Source organism: Chiloscyllium punctatum, chromosome 45 (genome assembly GCF_047496795.1).
Source record: "Chiloscyllium punctatum isolate Juve2018m chromosome 45, sChiPun1.3, whole genome shotgun sequence".
Lineage (NCBI taxonomy): Eukaryota > Metazoa > Chordata > Chondrichthyes > Orectolobiformes > Hemiscylliidae > Chiloscyllium > Chiloscyllium punctatum.
The window spans coordinates 15,597,315-15,617,843 of NC_092783.1; the positions used below are offsets into that span (position 1 = coordinate 15,597,315).

A 20,529-nucleotide genomic window follows, 5' to 3' on the forward strand; every position below is an offset into this window, starting at 1 on the left:
AAGGATAGAAATTGATAATATAATTCAGCTGTTAAGTTTTTCTCAAGGTGTAAATGGCTCAGAAGAGAAAGACAAAAGTATTGAAAATAATATAACTGTTTTTCAGGTTTTTGTGAAGATTTGTAGCTCAGATCATGGATATGGTTGTTGGTTTGATCACCGAGGCTGGCAAGTTGTCATACCCAACTTTGGTCACCGTGCTCGGTAATATCATCTGTGCGACCTCTGTGAAGCGATGTTGTAATATCCCGCTTGATATTTGTATGATCTGGTCTGTGAAGGAGGATGATGTCATTTCTGATTTTGCGCTACCCTATATTAACAACATATCAGAAAAGACAAGCAGACTCCTACGACCACTAGGAATCACGATAGCACACCAACCCAGAGACACAGTATGCCAACTACTCACAAGGTCAAAAGACCCCAAAGCTCCAACATGCAGGACCAACATAAATACAAAATCCCAAGTAACCATAATCACTGCATCAGACTGACTGGAAGAAAAATAGCAATGCAGATACACAAATACCAACTAGCAGCAAAACAGCACGACCTACTCCCTTATCTCAATACACACAGTCAAGGAGGGTCATCAACTTGACTAGGACAACGTAACCACCCTAGGACAAGCTCACCAGAGACATGCACAGGAATTCCTCGAGGACTGGTTTTCAAAGCGAAATGCCATCAACAAGCATGTAGAAATAGACCCAAATACAAACCACAGCAGACAAAACTAGAAATGACACCACCCACCTTAACAGATCACCTCATGCAAGTATCAAGCAGAGCAGAACAATAATACTTCATGGAAGTCACACTGATGATGTTACCCAGCATGGTGACAAAATGTTTGCATCACAACCCACCAACTCAGTGAGCAAACCACAACCGCATGGTATAATTGGTTTTTAAAAGGCTCTCAATAAGGTTTCTCGCAAGGAGTTTATACATTAGATTGATTCGAAGAGATATGAGGATTGATTAATACACAGCAAGTAGAATCAGAATGGATGGAGATTAGGACTGTTTTGGGTCAGAAAGCACTGGAGGAAGTAATTTATACATCCCCACATAGTAAACAAGAAATTACTGGACCTTGTAACAACAATGTTATTGATACGGAAACTTAATCATCATTTTGTCTAGATCAAACAAATGGTGGTCAAGGCAGATGAGTTCATAGACTGATTCAGTGAAAGTTTCTTACAGCGCTATGTTGTGCAACCAACTATGGATAAAGCTATTTCAGGTCTCATATTGTTCAATGAGGTTGCGTTAATTAATAATGTCATAGTAAAGGCTCTACTGAGAAATACTGTTCATAATACATCTGAATTTTATTCCAAATATGAAAACATACCTTAATACTAAACAATAATTGAAACAAAACAAAGCTAGTTCACAGGTATAAGAGGGGAACTGTCCAAGCTTGTCTGGATAAATTGACTGAAAGATAATGCAATAAAGAAGGAGTAGTAACCATTTAACTGAACAATTAAAATTGTTCAACAAAATACATTCAATTGATGAAAATAAACTAAGCAAGAAAGATCCATCCATGGCTTACCAGGAAAGTTAAGGATGGTATTACATTAAAGAAAGAGACTTTAATATTGTAAACAAACAGCAGTAATTCTGAAGGTTGTGGGTGTTCTAGAAAGTTAAGGATTACCAAAAAAAAATCAAAAAGACATGAAATCAACTGTGCATGAATATAGAAAATGATCTTCAAAATGTTTCCGTGTATGTAAAAAGATAGTTAAAAAGATAAAATAGTTCTGTGTCCTTCTGCACAGAGGTTTTATACCAGATATGGAACATAGCAAAGGGGCTAATAAAAATGAGAAGATTAAGAAAATTAACATCAGCAGAGAAATAGTCCTGGAGAAACTCAAGAGACTAAGACTCAACAAATTTCCAGAACCTGACAATCTATATATAAAGTTCTAGAAACTGCAGAGAAAACAGATTTGTTACCAATTACTTTCCAAAATTACTTCAATGTTGGAAATCTCTTTGTACATTGTACAGTCAATGTAACACTGCTATTCAAGAAAGGACAGAGAAAAAAGTTCAGAGAAAACCCGATATCACACATTGGGAAAGTCCTGAAATCTATTATTACGCGTGTCTTAACAATGTACTTGGAAAGAAATAGCATGATTAGAACCAGTCAACTAGGTTTAAGAAAGTGAAATGACGATAAACAAGTTTATTTGTTTTGAGGAACATGTGGGTAGATAAAGGGGGACCAGTAGACGTAATACACATAAATCTCTATAAGGAATTTGATCTATTACTACACAAAAGATTAATACGCATTATAAGGACTTGTGTCATTAGAGGGTGCTATAAGAGCATGGTGTAGGATTATATAATAGATCGGAACCAAACAGTAGGTATTAATGAGGCATTTGTCAGTCTGTGGACAGTGACAAGTACAAGGATCACTCATATTTAGAACCTAGATTCAAGCTTACACAAGGATAAAACATATCTAAGCTGCTGATGGCAAAGTTAGATTGGGTTGAAATTTGTGAGGAAGGCACCAAGACTGAAAAGAGACATAGAGTCAGGCAACATCCAAGAAGCAGGAAAATCAACATTTCGGGCAAAAACCCTTCATCAGCCCTTCATCATCAATTGGCTTTTGCCCGAAACATTGAGTTTCCTGCTCCTCAGATGCTGCCTGACCTGCTGTACTTTTCCAGCACCACTCTAATCTAGACACTCGTCTCCAGCATCTGCAGTACCCACTTCCACCTGAAAAGAGACACAGACAGGTTAAGTTTATAGACAACAAGATGGCAGATGAGCTTAATGTGGCAAAGTGTGAGATTATTTAATTCCATCATAACAGATCAGCAGGTTCTCATTTTAAGAAAGCAGTGAAACAGAAACGTTCATGTTTAGACAGACTTTGAGCCTGTTCATGTATGGAACACAGAAAGTTAGCATGCAAGTAAAGTAAACAACGAGGAAAGCAAATCAAATGTTTTCCTTTATTCTTGCATGCAAATCCCTTAGCAAACAATTGTTACAATTGTACAAGATTGGGAGAGATTTAAAGTATCAGTGCCATTCTGGTCCCCAGTTTTATAGAAGAACATACTTGCATTGCAGACAGTACAGCAAAGGTTCAGTTGCTGGATTCCTTGGTTATGGGTTATAGAACATGGAACATAGAAAAGTACAGCACAGAACAGGCCCTTCGGCCCACGATGTTGTGCTGAGAATTATTCCTAAGCTAAAATAAAATAACCTAAAGCACCCCTCAACTCACTGCTCTCCATGTGCATGTCCAGCAGTTGCTTAAATGTCCCCAATGATTCTGCTTCCACCATTTAATGCATTCACAACCTTTTGCGTAAAGAACCTACCTCTGATGTCTCCTCTATATCTTCCTCCTAATATCTTAAAACTTTGACCCCTCATGCCAGTCAGTCCTGCCCTGGGGAAAAGTCTCCGGCTATTGATTCTATCCATGCCTCCCATTACCTTGTATACCTCTATCGGGTCACCTCTTTTCCTCCTTCTCTCCAGAAAGAAAAGTCCGAGCTTAGTCAACCTCTCTTCATAAGACAAGCCCTCCAGTCCAGGCACAGACATAAGACTAATTGGACAGGGATTTCCCTATAAAGAGAAACAACATTTGCCTCCCTCCAATCCTCCGATACGACTCCTGTGGAGAGTGAGGAAGCAAGAATCTTCGCCAGTGGCTTAGCAACCTCCTTTCTCACTTCCCGGAGCAACCGAGGATAAATCTAGTCTAGCCCTGGGGACTTACCAATCTTAATGTTTGCCAAAAAAATCCAGCACATCAACTTCATCAATCTTGATTTGTGCAAGCCTGTTTCCCAGCTCCTCAAAGTTCTCATTCACAACAAGATCCCTTTCCTTAGTAAAACTGAAGCAAAAAACTTATTTAGGGTTTCCCCTATCTGCTCAGATTCCACACACAAGTTCGCTACGCTATCCCTGAGCGGCCCTACCTTCTCCCAGATCATTCTCCTATTCCTCACGTATGAATAAAATGTCTAAACCTTCCTGCCATGCCTTTTTGGTGCCCCCTTCTGGCTCTCCTCAGTCTATTTCTGAGCTCCTTTCTAGTAAGCCTGTAATACTCTAAAGCTGTGCTCGATCCTTGCTTCCTACACCTTACATAAGCTGCCTTCTTCCTTTTGACGAGAAGCTCCTCCTTTCTCGTCATCCAAGGTTCCTTAATCTTACCCCTTCTTGCCTGTCTCAGAGGGGAAAATTTGTGCATCACTCGCAACAACTGCTCCTTAAACAGTTTCCACATGTCTGTTGTGTCCTTTCCGCGGAACAATTGCTCCTAATCTGTACTACCCAACTCCTCTCTGATAGCGTCATAATTTCCTTTTCCCCAATTAAATATCTTCCCTTGGCAACTGCGCCTTTCCCTCTCCAAGGCTATGGTAAATGTGATTCTGGATTAGTGGTGCTGGAAGAGCACAGCAGTTCAGGCAGCATCCAAGTAGCTTTGAAATCGACGTTTCGGGCAAAAGCGTTTCCTGATGAAGGGATTTTTCCCAAAATGTCGATTTCGAAGCTACTTGGATGCTGCCTGAACTGCTGTGCTCTTCCAGCACCACTAATCCAGAATCTGGTTTCCAGCATCTGCAGTCATTGTTTTTACCTCTGTGGTAAATGTGAGGCAGTTGTGATCACTGTTACCAAAGTGTTCTCCCACCACGAGATCTGACACCTGTCCTGGCTCATTGCCGAGCACCAAATCCAAAATGGCCTCTTCCCTCGTTGGCCTGTGTACACACTGAGGAAGGAAACCCTCCTGAACACATATGACAAAAACAGTTCCATCCAAACCATCTGCACTAAGGAGGTTCCAGTTGATATTGGAAAAGTTGAAGTCACCCACAACAACACCCTGCGATATTTGCATTTTTTCCAAAACCTGCCAGTCTATGAGTTCTTCAATCTCCCGACTGCCATTAGGGGGTCTGTAGAAAACCCCAATGAGGTGGCTGCTCCCTTGCTGTTCCTAACTTCCACTCATACTGACTCAGTTGACAAACCTTCCTCAATAACCTTCATTTCTGTAGCTGTGATGCACTCTCTGATTAGCAATGCTACACCACCTCCTCTTTTCCACCCTCTCTATTGTTTTTAAATGTTCTAAACCCTGGAACATCTAGCAACCATTCTTGACCCTGTGAAACCCACGTCTCCATTATGGCCACAACATCATAGTCTCAAGTACTGATTCAAGCTCTAAGTTCATCGCTCTTATTTCTGACACTCCTTGTTTTAAAGCAGACACACTTGAACCAATCCTTTTGTTCCATCACATGAATAAACTTCCTGATAGATTCACTACATTCTGCCACTGCCCCATATCTAACTATCCCACTCTCAAATATGTAGCTCTGGTTCCCACACCCCTGCCAAACTAATTTAAACCCTCTCAAAACACACAAGCATATCTCTCAACCAGGACATTTGTGCCCCTCCAATTCAGGTGCAACTTGTCCTTCATGTACGGTCCCACCTTCACCAGAAGGCATCCCAATGGTCTAAATTTCTGAATCCCTCTCTCCTGCACCAAATGCGCACCACATATTAAGCTGCACTAGCTGCCTGTTCCTCACTTCACTATCTCTTGGCACCTGTAGCAAACCTGAGAACACTACTCTATTTGTCCTGCTTTTCAGCTTCCAACCTAGCTCTCTGTAGTCACTTTTCAGGTCCTCAATCCCTTTCCTGGCTTTATCATTGGTGCCAACGTCGATTTCGAAGCTACTTGGATGCTGCCTGAACTGCTGTGCTCTTCCAGCACCACTAATCCAGAATCACATTTACCATAGCCTTGGAGAGGGAAAGGCGCAGTTGCCAAGGGAAGATATTTAATTGGGGAAAAGGATTTCTGGCTGCTCACCCTGCAACCCCCCCCCCCCCCCCAACTCCCCACCCACCCCACCTTCAGAATCCTGTAAACCCGTTCGGCGACATCCCGGATCCTGGCACCGGGGATACAACATACCTTCTGGGAGTCCCGTTCCTGACCACAAAATCTGTCAATCCATCTAACTATTGGGTCCTCTACCACTAGCGCATTTGTATTCTCACCCACCTTGCTTCTGAGCCTCAGTGCCAGAGACCTGACAACTATGGCTTTCCCCTGGTCGACCGTCCCCACCAGCAGTATCCAAAACAGTATACTTATTGCTGAGGGAAACTGCCACAGGGGATTCCTGCTCTGACTGTAGGTTCCCTTTCCGCCCTCTGACAGTAATTCAGCTGTAATCCAGACAGCAATCCAGAAGTAATCTTCCGGAAGAAGGGCTTTTGCCCGAAACGTCGATTCTCTTGTTCCTTTGATGCTGCCTGACCTGCTGCGCTTTTCCAGCAACACACTTTTAAGCTCTGATCTCCAGCATCTGCAGTCCTCACTTTCTCCTAGTAATCCAGCTATCCTTATCCTGTGTCTGCGGAGTGACCACCTCCCTGTACATCCTCTCAATTTCTCCCTCAGCCTCCTGGATGATCCACAGTTCATCCAGCTCCAGCTCCAGTTCCCTAACTCAGTTTTTGAGGAGCTGGTGTTGGAAGCACTTCTCGCAGATGTGATCGGCAGAGACATGTCTCGTGTCTCTCACCTGCCACATTCTGCAGGAGAAACATGCAACTGCCCTATCAGCCATACCCCGCTAACCTGAAAGCCCACACAGGACTAAACAAGATTTGGAGATGCTGGTGTTGGACTGGAGTGTACAAAGTTAAAAATCACACAACACCAGGTTATAGTCCAACAGGTTTAATTGGAAGCACACTGGCTTTCAAAGCGTAACCACTACCACCTGATGAAGGAGCGACGCTCCGAAAGCTAGTGTGCTTCCAATTAAACCTGTTGGACTATAACCTGGTGTTGTGTGATTTTTAACTTAGGACTAAACAAGGAAGAGAAGAAAAGAAAAAAATGAGAAAACCTGAAAACTTATCAAGTTTACAGACTCTTAGTCAAGTTAGAGCAGGTGGGTGAGAGGGAGGCCCTACGGTGTAGCGTCTCAGGTTCAGATCTCAACCACTTAAAAAGTTCCCAGCAGCCCTTGTTTCTCTCCGCCCTCTCTCCTCGCTGCTCTGTTCAAAATGGGTTATCTACAAAGCAGCTAAGTAAATTGGCTCCATATTATCTGGAGTTCAGAAGATGAGAGGTGATCTCATTAAAACATTCAAGGTTACAAAGAGCTATAACTGGGTCAAGAAATATCGAATAAAGTGGAAAGAGTTTCAAGATACCATATGGACATCCCAAAATCACCTTCATCCATCAGGATATAAAGATTCTTCCTGGGAGGACCTAACCAGTCTCCTAATTGGTTCTGCTTGTGTGCTGGTTACCAATACTATGTGAGAATATTTTAGAAGTTATGAAGTGAGCTTCATCGTAGATTGAGCCTGGCATTTCACAATAAAAAAACACACAACGTAGCTGTAATTTAACTTGCTATTTCATGGTACGTAATAAACCTAGTGGTCTGGTGAGTCCGGTTACTGCTCAAGGCACCATAAGGGCAGCTTCACAAAATGCTCACGTTGGGGAAAGTAACCAATAAGGAGAATCAGTAACAGTGATATCCCAGATCAAATACACTATTACTGTACTAGATCCTGACACCAGTGAGGTTATTGTCAATTTCAATTGGTAGCAGTGGTGTAGATTTTGACCAGACAGTACTAGCCTGAAAAAATATTCAGTTGCCACAGCCAGCCAAGTTGAAAAAAAATGTTCAATCAGAAAACGGTTAATCTATCTTTAAGTATTCAGCAGCTCAAAAGCACACAGCATCTGTCAGCTATCTCTACAAATGGCAACCAGGATTATAAAGCTGCAATAGCCATAGTAGCTCTAAGCTTGCATGTATACTCTCAGATCAGTTAATAATACTGTGAAAGCCGGTGAGTATCAACCACAATCTCACCAAAGTGGCAGGGGAAAGCTTTGAATTGTAATCCCAAGACACAACATGCAATATTGTCCACCGATGTGAGAAGAGTCCTTTTGTGGAAGTGTGAAATATTTTGTATTCAAAGAAAAATTTAAGGCTTCAAAGATAAAATAAGGCTTAAAACACTTGTTATGGACCAAAGTAAACCCCTCAAAACATGTCAAGGAGATAGGATGTCAAGGAGATAGCCTAGACCCTAACATTTTCTTATTTTAAATACAAGCGCCAGGTGTTGCATCACCCTCTCTATTTAATCTCTTCCCAAAATTTGAGACATAGTTCAAATATGTCATTTCTGAACTCCGACTTGCCAATTTCTTCTTAATTGAACTCAGTGGTCCTCTCACCTCATGCCCTAACACTAATTCAAATGGACTGAATTTAATTGATTTATTATGTAAAAATGGAATTCTTTGAACCCAATACTCTGGATCATCTTGACTATAAGCCCACAACATGGTCTTTAAAGCTTGATGCTGCTGTTCTAATGCTCCCTGCATTTCTGGATGGTACTTAGTATATTTGAATTGTTTTATTGTTAAACTATCTATAACTTCATTCAATAACTTGGATATAAAATTTGTTTCACGATCTGATTGAATTTCTGTGGTTAGTCCATTTTTAGACAAAAAATTTAAGTAACACTGCAACAATCCTATTAGCTGTGATACAGCGTAATGAAATGGCCCCTGGACATCTATTAGACCCATCTATTATTACTATTTGGAAAAACATAGTTTGGTTAAAAATAGCCAACATGGCTTTGTAAAGGGCAGAGCATCCCTCACAAGGCTTATTGCGTTCTTTGAGGACGTGACGAGACAAGTTGACGAAGGTCGAACAGTGGATGTGGTGTATATGGATCTCAGTAAGGTATTTGATAAGATGCCCCATGCTCATTCAGAAAGCTAGGAGGTATGGGAGACAGGAAAATTTAGTTGGTTGGATACAGAATTGGCTGGCCAAAAGAAAACAGTGAGTGGTAGCGAATGAAAAGTATTCCACCTCAAGGTCAGTGACCAATGGTGTCCTGCAGGGATCTGTTCTCGGGCCTCAGCTTTTTGTGGTTTTTATAAATGTCTTGGATGAAGAAGTGAAAGGGTGGCTTAGTAAGTTTGCCGATGACACAAATGTCGGTGGTGTCGAGGACTGTTGCAGGCTACAACAAGACATTGACAGGAAGCAGAGCTGGGCTGAGAACGGGCAGATGGAATTCCACCTGGACAAATGTGATGTGATTTATTTTGGAAGGTTGAATTTAAGTGCTGAATACAGGATTAAAGACAGAATTCCTGGCAGTGTGGATAAACAGCGTATATAGATCCATCTAAGTTGCTGCCTAGGTTGAGAGGGTTGATAAGAAAGTGTACAGTGTTTTGAGTTTCATTAATGGGGGATTGAATTTAAAAACTACGAGGTTTTGCTGCAGTTCTATAAAACCCTGATTACACAACATTTGGAATATTGTTTCCAGTTCTGATTGCCTCATTATAGGAAGGATGTAGATGCTTCACAGAGGGAGCAGAGGAGATTTATTAGGATGCTGCCTGGATTGGAGGGTATGTCTTATGAAGAAGGGTGGAGTGAGCTCGGGCTTTTCACAGAGAAACAAGAGAGGTGAATTGATAGACGTATACAAGGTAATGAGAGGAATATACCGAGTAGATAACTAGAGATCTTTCCCCAGGGCAGAAATGGTTATCACAAGGGGTCATAATTTTAAAGTGATTGGAGGAAGGTTTTGGGGAGATGTCAAAGGTAGGTTCTTTACATGGAGAGTGGTGGGCACCTAGGATGCACTGCCAGTGGAGGTAGGAGAGTCAGAGACATTAGGGACATTTAAGCGACTCTTGGATAGGCACATGGATGATAGTTCGATCTTAGAATAGGATAAAAGATTGGCACAACATCGAGGGACGAAGAGCCTGTACTGTGCTGTACTGTTCTATGTACATCCAAATGCAGTAGATACCAGGACATTGAGTAAATTTCAGGAGCCAGATAGATTTTTAATTAGTAATTGCTTGAAGGGTTATGGGAAACAGGCTGGAGAGTGGAAACAAGGCCAAAGTGAGATCAATCTTGATTGTACAGTATGGCAAAGGAGGCTTGAGCGGTTACGTTGCCTGCTCCAAGTTCTTATGTCTTTTAAAACTATTTTTGTTCTTGAAAATAGCTTTCCATTCTCATTTACAGTCTTTTCAAACAGTGGAAATATAAATAATTGTGTCAAACTGGGCCCAAATGCAGCTCCTCTTCAGGCAAGCCCACTTTAACTGTGGCCTATACATTTTGCTCTAATGCAGTATCATACTGTGTAATTAACCAAAAGTGACAAAGTTTAAGTGAAGCTTCTTCAACTGTTGTATTTCTTTTCTTCTTCTGTCCAGGTTTAATTCTTCAAATGAATTATTATCTGGATAACTAAAAAGATTGCTTATTGATTGTTCTCAAGTCAAATGACAATTGTTTATTATTTGTGGATTTGCACAGAGATTAGACGTGAGGTCCTTTTATCCAGATGCTACAGTTCAGTTCCCTTCTTGAGATCCTGACACGCACTTTTGTAATTCACCAACAACTATGAATAGCATGTTTTCTTTCAATAAGTACAAGCTTTTGGAGGATCACTGAACATTCTTCACGATGCTCTCTGAACACAGGGACCGTCCTTCCTTTATTCAGCGTTTTACATCACAGTCAGTCGTGCATGCAAGATAGACTCCAACCCCCCCCCGATAGTCACATCCAAAAACAACGTAAAGTGATTAGATTATTTCCAGAAACAATGTCCGATCAAGTTGTTCCTTAAAAAGGTATGTGATTAAGTTATTCCTTTAACTACAGCATTTACAGAATATGATCAGATTGTCACATCTTGCCTACAAGACAGGAAAACACAAACCCCGGACATCCAATTGCTTACATGTCAGCAGAACAACTTAACCATTTCACACCTCATTCCCTACTTTTATCATTCCATGATAACCAACTACATGGGGCTGAAAAAGGCGCTAGCAGCTTATTCATGAGAATCTGACAGCCAGTATTTAAGCCATTTATTCACAAACAACATACAATGATTATAACAACAAGAATTACTAGTCCATGCAGAAGATAGGATCCCCAGGATTCTCTCGAGTGGAAAAAAAGTGTTCACCAGTAAAGTTCTTAAATCCACAGTCCTTAGTGACTACTCCACTCCTCCAAGTTGAGTGGAAATGAGCCAGTTACCCAAAAACTCCTTCAGGAAACTCCAACCTGAAAATAAAATCCAATCTTCTATTACACATCAGTGAATCTGCACAATTACTAACTTTGTTGCTTGAATTCAGGTTTCACTGGACATTGGAGTGTGTCCAAGAAAACTTAACAAACAGCAAAATTCACAACTGATATTGGAAGAACCTGTTTGGGAGAGGTTGCAGCACAGAAACAGATAGGTAAATAGTTTTAAGTATGGCATTGCTGTAAATCTACAATAGTCAATAGAGTGGGTTCTTTCTTGATTATATGGTTTTATTGGGATCTGCCATTTGCTTAAATTTTAAAAATATAAGCACTAAGTATTAAGTTAGCCTGGAGTGGTGTTTTGTACAGCAATGAGACGGTGCTATTTTCTAGGTCTGCAGATTGGAAGGAGCAAAATGGCCTTTAGTAGAGTGACATGCTCTTCTTGTCAGATGTAGGAGATTTGAGAGAGTTTACGAGTTATTGAAGAATTCATCTGCAACAAATGTCTTTGGTTGCAAATCCTATCAGATAGATTGCCTCTAACTGTCACTCTAACCGATCCAATGAGGAATTTACAAGAGCGAGGGAGTGTAATGGATAGCAGTTATAGGAAGAGAGAAAAGCCACAGTTGCAGTCAGGTAGATGGTTTAACTCCAAGAAAGGTAGGAAAGGTAGGCAGATAGTACAGGAGTCTTCTGTGGCTATCCCCATTTCAAATAAGTATGCTGATCTGGAAAATGTACAAGGTCATGGTCTTTCAGTGGAATGTAGCACAAACAGCCAAGTTTCTGGCATCAAGATTGGCTCCAATGCAATGAGGGGTACGTTGGGGTCCATAAGATCAACTGTGTTAAGGGAGCCTCCAGTCAGAGGTAGAGACAGACATTTCTGTGGGCAGCAGTGAAAAATCAGAATGGTGTGTTGCCTCTCTGGTGCCAGAATCAAGGATCAAGGTTTTCTCAGAGAGGGTGCAGAATATTCTAAAGGCGGAGAGGGACCAGCATGAGGTCATTATACACACTGGAACAAATGACACAGGAAGGGAAAAGATGAGATTCTAAAGGGAGAATATAGAGAGTTAGGCAGGAATTTAAAAAGGAGTTCCTCAAGAGTAGTAATATCTGGAATACTCCTGTTGCTACAAGCTGTGGAGGGTAGGAATAGGAGGATAGAGCAGATGAATGCATGGCTGAGGAGCTGGTGTATGGGAGAAGGATTCACATTTTTGGATCATCAGAATCTCTTCTGGGGTAGAAGTGACCTGTACAAGAAGGACGGATTACACCTGAATTGGAAGGGGACTAATTTCCTGGCAGGGAGATAGTCAGAGAAGACATCAATCTGAGACTGGTACAGTTGAGAAAAGAAGCGAGTCAAACAGTCAGGGCAGATAGGGACAACGCAGCAAACAAGGGAGGACTGATAAATCAACTGCATTTATTTCAATGCAAGAGGCCCAACAGGGAAGGTAGATGAACTCAGGGCATGGTTAGGAACATGGGACTGGGATGTCTTAGCAATTACTGAAACATAGCTCAGGGATGGACAGGACTGGCAGGCTTAATGTTCCAGGATACAAATGCTACAGAAAGGACAGTTTGGGAGGCACGAGAGGAGGGCGAGTGGCGTTTTTGATAAGGGATAGCATTACATCCAGGGACGTTATTTGGGTGAAACTGAGAAATAAGAAAAGGATGATCACCTTGTTGCAATTGTATTATAGACCCTCTCATAGTGAGCGAGAAATTGAGAAACAAATTTGTAAGGAGATCTCAGTTATCTGCAAGAATAATAGGGTGTTTATGGTAGGAGATTTTAACTTTCCAAACATAGACTGGGATTGCCATCGTGTTAAGTGGTTAGATGGAGAGGAATTTGTTAAGTATCAACAAGAAAATTTTCTGATTCAATATGTAGATGCACCGATTAGAGAAGGTGCAAAACTTGACCTACTCTTGGGAAATAAGGCAGGGCAGGTGACTGAGGTGTCAGTGGGGGAGCACTTTGGGGCAAGCGATGATAATTCTATTAGTTTTAAAATAACGATGGAAAAGGATAGATCAGATCTAACAGCTGGAGTTCTAAATTGAAGGAAGGCTAATTTTGATGGTATTCTGCAAGAACTTTCAGAAGCTGATTGGGGTCAAATGTTCACAGGTAAATGAACAGCTGAGAAATGGGAAACCTTCAGAAATGAGATTATGAGAATCCAGAAACAACATATCCCTGTGAGGGTGAAAGGAAAGGCTGACAAGTGTAGGGAATGTTGGATGATGAGAGAAATTGAAGGTTTGGTAAAGAAGGAGAGATCAAGTGAATCCTGAGAAGAGCAGAAAGGCAGGAGTATACATGAGATAGCTTTGGCAAAAAAAAGGTTAAGGAGAATCCAAAGAGTTTTTACAAATACATTCAGGACAAAAGGGTAACCAGGGAGAGAATAGGGCCCTTCAAAGATCAGCGAGGCGACCTATGTGTGAAGCTGCAGGAGATACTAAATGAGTTGTTTGCATCAGTATTTACTGTGGAGAAGGACATGGAAGATATAGAATTTAGTTAAATAGATGGTAACATGTTGAAAAATATCCATATTACAGAGGAGGAAGTGCAGGATATCTTGAAACGCGTGAAGATGGATAAATCCCAGGACCTGATCAGGTGTACCCGAGAACTCTGTGGGAAGCCAGGGAAGTGATTGCTGGGCCTCTTGCTGAGATATTTGTATCATCGATAGTCACAGGTGAGGTGCCGGAAGACTGGAGGCTGGCTAACGTGGTGCCACTGTTTAAGAAGGGTCATAAGTACAAGCCAGGGAACTGTAGATCAGTGAGCCTGACGTCGGTCGTGGGAAACATGTTGGAGGGAATCCTGAGGGACAGGATTTACACATATTTGGAAAGGCAAAGACTGATTAGGGATAGTCAGCATTGCTTTGTGCATGGGAAATCATGTCTCATGAACATGATTGAGTTTTTTGAAAATGTAACAAAGAGGAGTGATGAGGGCAGAGTGGTGGATATATCTATATAGACTACAGTAAAGCGTTCAATAAGGTTCTCCATGGGAGACTGGTGAGCAAGATTAGATCTCATGGAATACAGGGAGAACTAGCCATTTGGATACAGAACAGCCTCAAAGGTAGAAGACAGAGGGTGGTGGTGGAGAGTTGTTTTTCAGACTGGAGGCCTGTGACCAGTGGAGTGCCACAAGGATCGGTGTTGGGTCCACTACTTTTTGTCATTTATATAAACGATTTGGATGTGAGCATAAGAGGTACAGTTCATAAATTGGAAGTGTATTGGACAGTGAAGAAGGTTACCACAGATTAAAATGTGATCTTGATCAGATGGGCCAATGGGCTGAGGAGTGGCAGATGGAATTTAATTTAGATAAATGCGAGGTGCTGCATTTTGGGAAAGCAAATCTTAGCAGGGCTTATACACTTAATGGTAAGGTTCTAGAGAGCATTGCTGAACAAAGAGACCTTGGACTACAGGTTCATAGTTTCTTGGAAGTCGAGTCACAGGTAGATAGAATAGTGAAGAAGGCAATTGGTATGCGTTCCTTTATTGGTTAGAGTATTGGAAGGATGTTGTGAAACTTGAAAGAGTTCAGAAAAGATTTACAAGGATGTTGCCAGAGTTGGAGGATTTGAGCGACAGGGAGAGGTTGAACAGGCTGGGGCTGTTTTCTGTGGAGCGAAGGCTGAAGGGTGACCTCATAGGAGATGTATAAAATCATGAGGGCCATTGATAGGATAAATAGACAAAGTCTTTTCCCTGGGGTGGGGCAGTCCAGAACCAGAGGGCATAGTTTTAGGGTGAGAGGGGAGATATATAAAAGGGACGTAAGAGGCACTTTTTCATGCAGAAGGTGGTGCATGTGTGCAATGAGCTGCCAGAGGAAGTGGTGGAAGCTGGTACAATTGCAACATTGAAAAGGCATCTGGATGGGTATGTGAATTGGAAGGGTTTAGAGGGATATAGGCCAAGTGCTGGCAAATGGGACTCGAATGGGTTGGGATATCTAGTCAGCCTGGACAAGTTGGAGTAAAGAGTCTAGTTCTGACCTGTACAGCTCTATGGCTCTATCACTCCATGGAGAAATCTGAATTCTTGGATAAGGGCAGTTAAATACTTAACAAAATTGAATAGATTCCATCCTTGTGGAGATGCTTCAGATGGATGATACTGGCACATCTCTGCCTGAAGTGTGGTAGCTGCAGCACTAGGGTAGGTGAACGTAGTATGTGGAATGGCTGTTGTGTACAGTGGCTAGGGAGTCCAGGCCTCTAGAGATGCAGGGTTAAATGCTATTCCTACAGCGTCATAGAGGTCCCATGCAATGAGGTGTGCTCCCAATGCAGGGTGCATATTTGGAGGTTCAGGTGTAACCATCAGTTTTCTTTTGGCCATCTTTGTGTTAGCCTTTGCAAATTCAAACAAGAGAGTCTGAGGATTTTCAGGATCATATCGAATAGCATTTAATACATTCTTTGCTGCTTCTGCTCCCACTCTGCTGTCAAATGTAACAAAGCCAAGTGCTTGTTTTGATGTTAGCTTGATCAGTTAACCTTCATATCCCTTAAGTGGTTGAAAGAGAAGGTAAAGCTCACATGGCTTAATATCCATAGGAAGTCCACTGACAAAAAGCGTATGGACCTCCTCTTCACCATTGTTAGCTTCGTCACTTTTCATGCTCATGACTGGGGAGCTGATTGAATCCATTGTGTCCCCTACTGCGGGCACGCAGTGCTGGTCTGGAAGAGTAGGAGGGTTTGCCTGAATGGGTGCGATACGTTCTGGGGTCAATCGTCTATCAGAAGCGCTGAGCAAGGTTCCCAGGAATGTGACTTGCACAGAGTGTGCAATGGGTAAAATTTCCATGGGTCTGGGTATGTGGAGTGACACTTGAATCAGGTTGTGGAGGGGTGGATGGTGGTCCTAGGGTATGCTTTACCTGTGAATAGAGACAATGTCAGCTGCTGAAAGTATCTTTGCATTTCCTCTCTCATTCCCTCCTTGCCAAGGTGTGCATCAGTAAGAAGACAGTCACTAAGCATTGGTAACAAAGCAGAGTTGAGAGTGTGCTGCTGGAAAAGCAGGAGGCAGCATCCAAGGAGCAGGAGAATCGACGATTTGGGCATAAGCCAGTCATCAGGAATGAGGCTGGTGGGTCACAGCTGAGAGATAAATGGGATTTGGGGGAAGGTAACTCAAAGCGATAGGTGGATGAAGATGAGGGAGAAGGTGATAGATCGGGGTGGGGTGGGGGGGGGGGGGGGGGTGTGGTGGACAGGTCTGGAGGGTGTGCAGAGTTGGAGGCTTGGGACTGGGATAATGTGGGGGGAGGAGAATTGAGGAAGCTATTGAAATCCACATTATTGTCATGTGGTTGCAGGGTCCAGAGGCGGAATATAAGGCGTTCCTCCTCCAAGCGTCGGGTGGTAAAGGTTTGGCGGTGGAGGAGGACCAGGACCAGCATGTTCTTGATGGAGTTGGAGGGGGAGTTGAAGTGTTCAGCCATAGGGCGGTAGGGTTAGTGGGTATGGGTGTCCGAGAGATGCTCTCTGAAACGATCCGCAAGAAAGCGTCCTGTCTCCCTGATGTGCAGGAGACCACATCGGGTACAACCGATGCAGTAGATGACATTGGTCAAGGTGCAGATAAACTTCTGATGGGTAACAAAGCATCAGGTATATACACTTGACCAACTAGAGTGATCCAGTGTCCTTTTGACGCAGAGTGCGACCACCCATGCGTCTTCCATATTTGTTTTCCTGGGTCAGGGGCATCCCTCGTAGACCCTGCACAGTGTCAATGCCTGGTTTGCCTGTTGTTTTAGAGCACATGCTGGTTCACAAAGGACACAACAGAATTGCAGGCTGCTGCCATGTCTTTGGCAGCTCGATCAGCTCTGGCATTGCTATTGCTGATGTCCGTATTGTCCATTACATGGGCAGTACATTTGATTATGGCCAATTGCTTTGGAAGTCAATCCTCCTCTTGGTCATTAGTGTCATTATTCTGAAACATTATTGGCAGACCAGACTTGTCAGGAGGTACCGCTTTATTCCCGCCTGATAGTCCGGCTTGGCATTTCAACCCTGATTCCTTATTTTGCCTCTCCTTTCCCAACTTTTCCTGTTTTTCTCTACTCATATCAGAAGCCTTACACTGACTGTTCAGCACCTCCCAAGACTTAGGGTTTCCCTCATGATTACACACAGTAATTCCTCTTTGACGTACGTTTAGATTTATTTGTTATTTCCTCAGCAGTCTTTCTCCACACAGGTATTAAAGTTTTCCATTTAGTCCCCGTATTACATTTCCAAATTGCTTCTTCTGATTTTAAACATTTATCTATGTCCCAAGTTACTCCCATTGGACAAATTTAATTTCCTAATGTTTTATTTAAATATCCAGGCAGGCACCTGAACTGTTCCTTGTTTTGGGAGTCATCCCAGCAAACTAGATACAGAGGGGTTCCGACACCCGAATTATCCAATGTCTGTCCCATTTCTAAGTCTCAACTTTCTAACTTATCTCTATATACTAGTTCAATGCCCTGAGTCTCCACACCCACTTCAGGGTCCAGAGTACTTTTACCAAAGTAAAACGGTTGTCACTCCATGAACGTGCACCTGGCCAATGTCAATTTTTGGGTTGGAGATATGGGACTGAATTTGTTTGATGCTCATCCCATTACTGGAAAATCAGAAGAGAGGTCACATACAACAGTAGCACTGAGCCCTGAGAAATATAAACATTTGCAGTTTTTGTTTAATAGGTCAATTTCTGTACAAGAATTAATATTCTTGAAAGAAAACTGTGGTGCTCATAGTCAGTCCTTTTACAATTTGCCAGTCCACTTGGTTGGCCTGTACTTCAAGCATCTCAACTACCTAGTCCTGTTCAGGATTAAAGTAGGATTCAATTCATTAACACAGTCCATGCACCCAACTCAAAATTAATCTTGTCTCAAGTTCCTCTCTGGCCTGCCCCAAGAATAGCAACATTACTCAATGAAAATCCTCTGTATTTCATTGTTGAGTTCCAAAAAATTAAAAATAAATGATGAATCAATAACTGTCATTCCTTGTTTGCAGACTTTTTACTCTGACAGGTAAATTAATGCTGGAGAATGTTGAAAAGGGATCCAAAGGTACCAATGTAATGACAAGCAAAACGATACAGCGATACTGATGCAGATCCTCCATTGTGTTTTGGGCATTCAAGGTGATGAAGTAACACTGGCTGAGTCTGTACAAAACCATGCTTCAGGGGACAGCATGCTCATGCAAAACATGCAAGAAATCAATCACAGAAATAGAGCACGTGCAGATCCTAAAGGGTAACAACCTCCAAATCACTGCTTTGTTTGAGGATACTGCTTCTGAAAATGTAACCATCATTAGAAAAGAAGCCACAAATAATCACCACCACTACGTTTTGTGTTGGCATCATTTAAAACATTCTAACAGTTCATTGCCTCATTAATTGACTCTCAATAAAAAACAATCAGTTAAAAATGTGTGCCCACGCATGTTTTCCATAAGTAGCATGCCATCTCATAATCCTGGATAAGCATCTCTCCCTGTTTTAATTTGATTGGAGTCCAAAATTCCAATATACTTTCCGATAGATGTATGTTCGTTCTGTTGTCCTTTTCAAAGCCTCAAATACACCAGAATTTGAAGGATGACTCTATGCCTCTATGACAATAGAGCAATATTCCTATGAATCCGCCAGCCACAGGTTTAGAGGAACAATCTTTGACATCCATTGAACTGGTTGAACAGCTCACCTGAAAGGCAGAATCTCCAGTCTATTGTAGGGTCAACCCAGCTTTTGTGGTTAATTTTCAATGGAACTCAAACCCAAACTTTGTGGCACATGCACAAGCACGCGAACTACTACAGCAAAATCTCACACTCAATGATATTCAGGAACAAACACAAATGTCCCTGATTAGAATAAATTAGCATTTTGGGATATAGAAATTGATAATATTGTTCGGCTATCAGGTTTTTCAAGTCACAATTGGCTAAGTAGAGAAAGGTAAACCATTTGAAATAATTTGACACCAGGTTACAGTCCAACAGGTTTATCGAGAGGATCTCAAAGAAGATCACACATATCAACACTGAGTACTTTCAAATAAACGTGCTGGACTGTAACCTGGTGTTGTGTGATTTTCAAATTTATCCACCCCAGTCCAACACCAGCACCACCACATCATTGGAATAATATAATTGGTTTCTTAAAGGCTTTTAAGATGTCTCAGAAGGAGTTGATACTTGAAATTGATTACCAGCATTTGAGTATTGATTAATATACAGCACCACAGTTGGGTTACTTTTAGAGTGGTCAGTTGTAATCTACAGGGTGTAAGCAGGATCAGGTCTCAGGCCTCGGTTACAATCAAAGCATTCCAACTAGTCATACCGAAGAACCAGCTGGGATGAAAATAAGGCGTGATAATCATTCAAAGGGATATCAAGAAAGTGCAACATTTAGTGACAGGTAACAAGATGGCAGATGATATGAATGTGGGGAAAGAGAAAATTATTCCGTTAGAGAGGAAAATTAGAAAAGATTATTTTTGGCTGCATTCGCAGGAAAGGTTATGCTTCACGGGGAATATAATGGAAATGTTCTAAAGATTGATTTCCAGAATGAGAGGGCTGTCCATGACAAGTAGAATTGCCCTATTTTTCTCAAGGACAAAGTGAGGACTGCAGATGCTGGAGATCAGAGTCAAAAGTGCGATGCTGGAGAAGCACAGGCAGCATCCAAGGTGCACGGGGATTGATGTTTTGGGCACAAGCCTTTCAGCAGGAAGAAAGGGCTGATGAAGGGCTTATTATCAAAGCATCGACTCTCCTGCACCTCAGATGCTGCCTGACGTGCTGTGCTTTTTCAGCACCACACTCTTGACGACTTTTGCTCAAGTTTAGAGGAACTGAATTTAAAAGTTTAAAGACAGATAAACAGAGCAGTTGCTGAGATGCTGTCTCTCCTGGCTGATAATGTTACTGGGCCAGGTTTCAAAATAAACAGCTTGCTACTAGGACTCAGAGCAGGAGATTCTTCAGAGTTAAGAATTGCTGAAACTCTCTACTCCAGAGATTACTGGATGCTCATTCATTGAGTATATTCAAGACTGAATAGATGATTGAGCAATATGGAAAATAAGGAATATGAGAATAGAAACAGTAAAGTACAGTTAATTTAGAAGATCAATCATAATTGGGCATGGCATGGTGGGTGGCTCAGTGGTTAGCACTGCTGCCTCACAGCA

General features: G+C 42.0%; 1 pseudogene; it reads right to left on the reverse strand.

Moving 5' to 3' along the window:
* Positions 1–127: 127 nt before the first annotated feature.
* LOC140467061 (RNA-binding protein, mRNA-processing factor 2a pseudogene) lies at positions 128–15,929 on the reverse strand (annotated as a pseudogene).
* Positions 15,930–20,529: the final 4,600 nt, after the last annotated feature.